Source organism: Onychostruthus taczanowskii, unplaced genomic scaffold (genome assembly GCF_017590055.1).
Source record: "Onychostruthus taczanowskii isolate IOZ18803 unplaced genomic scaffold, ASM1759005v1 scaffold19, whole genome shotgun sequence".
Taxonomy (NCBI): Eukaryota; Metazoa; Chordata; class Aves; order Passeriformes; family Passeridae; genus Onychostruthus; species Onychostruthus taczanowskii.
In genome coordinates, this window is record NW_024499128.1 from 11,013,489 (window position 1) to 11,019,488 (window position 6,000).

A 6,000-nucleotide genomic window follows, 5' to 3' on the forward strand; every position below is an offset into this window, starting at 1 on the left:
AGAGAGGATGATTCCCTGCCCTGGAGCCCGGGCAGAGGCAGCAGCAGCAGCTGAGCTCAGGGCTGTGCCGTGCTGGGACACTGCAGCACAGTCCCCTTGCAGGTGACAACAGCCAGCCCTTGCATTCCCACGACTCCCAGTTGGTTTTTAGCTGTGGGTCTGCAGGTCCTGGGTACCGCAGCTCTGCCCACACCATCCCCAGACAAGGGGGACTTGCAGCAGAGGCTCTGGGACACAGCAATTTCCTGCCTGAGCAACAAGCTCTGTGCTGCTCACTGGATGCTCTGCCAGCCAATTCTCTCTCCCTGGGCTCCTTCCAGCTCAGCAGCCCAGCCCCAGCATGGCACAGGGATGCAGCCAGCACATCCAACCTGCTTGGGATGGATGCAGCACTGGCTCAGCCCAGCCACCTCCTCCTGCAAGGTGCCTTCTCCTTCCCCTGTGTGTCCCTGGTGGTCTCCTCTGCCTGTCCTGCCGTGCTTTTGTCCTCCTGAAGGTCCTGGAAATGTTCTGCTTCCGGTGGGATCTATGCTGTACTTTTACAAGCTGGAGTGGAAGTGCTTGAAGTGCTCTCAGAGGGAAGAACTGGTGCCTCTAGCACTGGGAAACAGAGCTGCATCCACTCCTCAGTGCTAAGGAGGATTGCCAGGTTTTTTAAGAGGGGTCCTGCAGAAGAAAGGGATCTTCTCACAGCTTTGTTGCCACAGTGAAAGCCTAAAGCAAGTAAAGGAAATCGATTCTGCCAAGGTGGAGTGGAAGTAAGGAGAGAAAAATGACAGTAATCTCAATGGGACCACTAAAAATCCCCTGGAGCTCTTCAGCAAAGCAGAGATTAGCAGGAGGATTTGCAGCCATGCTGGAGGCTGGGACTCAGATCTGCTGCTGAGGCTTTGCATGGGCTTGGGTGAACAGCTTCATCTCATCCCATCCTGTTTCCCTGTCTGGGAAGCAGGGACAGCCTTGACTGCCCAGAAAAAAATCTCCATTTAGTGGTGGTTGTGAGGGCCTTTGAGACCTCCCAAAGCAGGGAGAAGCCATAGGGAGGCAGAGTGGGGCACAGTGGGGTGGTGGGGAACCATAGATGTGATCTGTGCTGCTTCCTGCATCAAACTCTTGCCCCAGATCCTTTAATCAGCCTCAGTTAATTCTTCATTTGATGTCTCTAGGATCTGCAGGAGCTCCTGGCCTCCTCAACCCCCTGAGGCACCAATCCCCACCAAAAGCAGCCTCGTGCACACACCAAAACCAACAGATTCCCTCTCGAGCCGGGGATTTTTATGAAGGCAGTGAGAGCAGGACCACACACAGGGCACACGAGGTGAGTCTTTGTGAAACTGGCCCGTGAGATGGCCAAGGGGTGTCAGGGTGAATCCTTCCCTGCCTCGGGATCCCAGGGCACCTCCCTTCATCTCCACAGAGATGGAAACCAGCCTTCCCCATCCTGCAGCCCTGGCAAGGGCTGGGCTTTGCTGGGCACTGGTACCAGGAGGCATCAAGCTTTCCCAAGCCCTCCTAACACAAATAAAAGAGAGGGATTTGAACCAGCCAACAAAGATGGACCTGAAGCAATCCCAGAGGGAGTATATTTTTATAAGCCAGGGCTATAAGAGAAAGGGCAGGAAACCTGAGCCGTCACAAATCACTCTGCTGTCACTTGCTGTAATCTAGAAATGCTCCATTAAAAACAAGAGCAGCCCCAGCTGCCGGCAGTGACACAGAATAGAGGCCAGGGAGGAGGGCAGCTCGGGCTGGGATCTGGCTGCCAGGGAGGGGAAGCCTCCGAGGCTGGAAGTGCTGCTCTGCTCTCCCGTGGTTTATGGAGCTGTCCGTGGCATCTGTCACCTGCAGCCAGCACCTGTAGGTGGGGGAGATGTGTCCCTTCCCTGGGCCCAGTCACTAAAAGGCTCAGGACACAGCTCCGTGTTTCCAGTTTGTCCCCAAAAATGCACTCCTTGAACAGGACAAGGGCAGGCAGGGCCCTGAGTGCTCAGTGAACTGGACCTGGTGCTCATGGGGTTGGGAAGTTGCCTCCTCTTCCCCGAGCTGTGGCCATGGTGCTGTGAGCCCCTGTGGCCACACTGCAGCTAAAACCATCAGCTAACAGTGATTCACCTGAAAAATAAGGTTCTGGGGCGACAGGAGCACTTTGCCAATGCAGCACAAACTGAGGCAATAATTACCAGGGGAGCAAAAATAATTCAAGGGTATTGAAGCACTTGAGGGCTTCCAAAAGGTTGTTTTTGGTTTTTTTTCCCCCTTGGGAGATGCAGATTCCCATTAACTTTGAGGTTTTCTGGGTGAGATCTTTGACAGCATTTTAACACTTTCCATTTTAACCTTTCCCATGTCCAAACCCAGCTGCTCTGATCACAGGACAGCGAGCAGCTCAAGAGGAGGCAAGAAGCACCTGAGAGAGGAGTGGGGGTCTCCTCCCTCCCTCCTTCCCTGGCTCCATCAGGGTTTCACAACCACAAAACCTATTTTCTCACGTCTCTCTCCCTTGACAAAACCAAATGTCCGGACCACCTCCAGCTCCAAGCACTGGACAAAAGGTCTGGTGATCCCAGGAATCTCCTGGACACGGGGAGAGCCTGGGGCAGGGTGTGGCGAGGTGCCCCCAGCCCAGCCCCCTGCTGCACCCTCCTCTGAGGCCAGTGCACAGCAGCTTGCTCAAACAAAGCCCATCTGTGCAGATTAATTACCAGACGATGTTTGCTCTGTTGCAGGAGCTGATTGGCTGATGGAAGTTTAAACAGGATGGAGAAGGGAGAACGGAGCACGGTGTCCTGGAGATGGAACACAGCCTCTGGGTCCCACCCAGAGTCAGATCCCCATGGCAGCACCCCCTGAACCCCAGACACTGTGAGCACCTCACTGGCACAGACACAGGGGGTAGCATCCTCAGAGAGCCACCAGCCCCAGGACAACCTGCCCTGCAGGTTACAGGGACACAACATGAGCTGTCCATACACCGAGGAAAAAATCCCTGTCAGTGTCCAAAGGTGCAGGGAGCCCTGTCAGAGACAGCCCAGCAACAGCCCCAGGAACAGCCATGGAAAAGCCTGTGGTGAGAGGGGGAAGGACAGAGCAAGGAAATCCCTTTGCAGAAGCAGTTCCTACAAAAACAGACTCCTGCTCTGGCCCTGCTGCTCAGCTGGGAAGAAAAGCCCTGCTTGGGGCAGGAGCACATTGCTGCACCCTGAGCTAGACCAGGAAAGCACCCTGAGTCCCTTCAAGCACTGAGGTGACCCCCAGGCCACTACATCCACTCTTCCCTTCACTGCTGGGGGCAGATGAGGAGCCCAGGCCTGGAGAAAAACTCCCAGATTTCCTCCTAACCCTTCCAGGTCCCACGGGAGATGGCTGCTTCATCCCCTGAGCCTCTAGAACACTTCCAGCAGAGCTGGACTGCTGTAGATCACTGCTTTGAACCTCCAAATGACTATTCCTGGCAATCAAGGAGCCTTCTGGACCTCAGTGGGAGGTGAAACAAGGCTGGAGCAGCTGCATAGGCTGGCCCATCCCATCCCATCCCATCCCATCCCAGACTCACACTCAGCTCCTGAGATGGCTCCTGGAGCTCTCCTCTTGCTCCCACCTCCCAAGCACTGGTGGAGGAAGGTCTCACCTCTTTGGAGCCAGCCCTCACCACCCTCTTCTGCTGCAGGAGCCCAGAGGAGACCACCACACCTCCATTCCTGCCGTGGGCGAGGCTGAGGAGCCGGGGAACCTCGGCAGCTCAGAGAGGACGTTCCCTACAGATGGACCCAGAGCAGGGAAAGGGCTGGGGAAGGAGGAGAACCTGCCTCCAAGCCAGCAACGCTTGCTCAACCACTGGTTAGTGGCTGCACAGGAAACACCTTGCCGTGCTCACCTGGAAAGACATGTTCCCAGTGAGGCAAGGCGGGCAGGGAGTGGATGGGAGGCTGCAGCAGATCCACCCCTTGGCACATGCAGCCTCCTCTTGGCCACAGCTGGCGAGGAGAGGAGGCTGCAGCAAGTCCTTTGTGCAGCATGGGCTCTGCTGTGGCCATTCCTGAAGGTGAAAGGGTTTTCTCATCCAGGACTGATCCAGCCTGGGCTTGCTCCAGTGTAGCCTTGGTGTTTGGTGTTCTAACACACCTTTGTGCTCCTCAGATTTATTTTAGAATGAAGCTGTGAGGTGACACGTGAGGCTTTTGGAGAAATGCTTCTCCCTACCCATTCCTGAGCTGCTCCAGGACCAGGATCTGCAGGTTCACAGCTCCAAGGCCAAGCTATGGCTGGTTAAAACCAACAAGGCTGAAAAATGGGTGGACTGTGAAGATGTGTTCAAGGCCAGGTTGGACAGGGCTAGGAGCAACCTGGGACAGTGGAAGGTGTCCCTGCCCTCGGGAATGAGATGATCTTTGGGATTCCTTCCAACCCAAACCATTCTGCAGTTAATTCAGTTTCTCTAAAGTTTCCTTGACCTTTAGGGCATGAACAAATCCTGGGGCTGTCGGGAGGCAGAGGTAAGTGTTGGGAAGGACCCCAGGCTTCACCATAAGCCCATCTGGACACCTCAGCATAGAGAACCTCCCAAGAGAGCTGGCTGAAGGTGTCACAAAGGACTGGGGACAGCAGAAACATGGAGCAGGAGGTTGGGACAACATCTTACCCAAACAGGTCTTGCCTACTTTGTGGAGAACAACGCAAACCTGCCTGTTGGAGTCATAGCAGAGCTGCTGCATGGCAAGGAGCAGCCACCCAGGCTTGTCCCAGCATGGAGCTCCTCCATGGCACCTTCTGCTGCCAGCTCTCATGGAGCTGGATGTTCCTGCCCTGCTCCAGCACACAATGCCCATGGATCTGCCATGGACCCCCCTGGGAGCACAGGGCATGGCAGAAGGCTCCATTCTCTGCCAGGAGAAGGTTACTCAGAGTAAAAGCATGTGCTCGTGTGTCATACAAACAAACCCTGCGTCCTCCTCCCACCACAGTCCCCGCAGAGCCGGGCGGGATCTCCAGTGCTCACCACAGCCACGCCAGCCTTTCCCATCACACCCCTCCGAGGTGGCTCCACCACGTCCCTCAGAGCTGGGGCACGGCCTGCAGGTGAGGAGCCCTACGTGGACATGCCAGGAGCCATCACATCCCCGAGGGATGGCTCTCTCAGCTGCCACCAGCCTTACCTTGTGACATGGCACACGCCATCCCTTCCCCTGCCGTGCCGTGGTGGTGGCAGATGCTCAGAGCAAAGCTGCACAGCTCCACTGCCATCAGGGACACAAAGTCCCTGCCCATGATGAGGGGGTTGGGACTAGATGAGCTTAAGGTCCTTCCATCCCAAACCATTCCATGATTCTGTGACTCAAAGCCATTTTCCAAAGGCTGGTCTCACCCTCCCAGGTGTTGGGTAATTTCCATGCTCAGGCCCCTCTTCAGATGCTGTTTCAAAGAGCTTCTGGGTGGCTGAACAAGGCCCACATCATCTGCCTTCCCACACCTCCACGAGGCCCCATGCCTGCTCTGGTGCAGAGCCGTGGCTGCTCCAGGCTCAGGAGGGCTGAGACATTAAGTGGGAAAACACTGATTTTTCAAGGGACTGCACCAACACAGGTGAAGCAAAGCCCATCTTGGGAGAGCTGCAGCTCAAAGCAAGCCAGGAGGAATTTCTTTCCAGCCACACATGAGGGAAGGGGAGGAGGAGAACCAGGTGAAGCTGAGGATGAAGCATCATCTGCCGCGTGGCTTTGCAGGATGTCACCAGTTCTCACAGCCCTGATCAAATGGAGATCTCTCATTTGTAAACACACAAGGGTGTCTGGTAAAATCAAAGGGCTGTGGGCTCAGGGTGAAACACTCCCATAGCCATGAGTCAATCCGTAGCGTTGCTGTGGACAGGAAGCTGGTGAGTCATGGATCACAGCCAGGCTGGAGGTGACCACCCAGAACATCCCTGTTATTTGCAGCCACCACACTAATGTGGGCAGAGAGACCCCAGCAGCTGCCCCAGGCAGGGACAACACAGTGCATTGC

The 6,000-nt window shown here is 55.6% G+C and overlaps 1 protein-coding gene across 1 annotated transcript in view; it reads right to left on the minus strand.

Moving 5' to 3' along the window:
- LOC121334440 (ATP-sensitive inward rectifier potassium channel 12) overlaps positions 1-5,168 on the minus strand; it is a 55,290-nt gene extending 50,122 nt beyond the window's left edge. Inside the window, exon 1 of the mRNA XM_041401593.1 lies at positions 5,154-5,168. The gene's annotated coding sequence lies outside the window, so the exon portion shown is untranslated. The remainder of the gene's footprint in view (positions 1-5,153) is intronic.
- Positions 5,169-6,000: the final 832 nt, after the last annotated feature.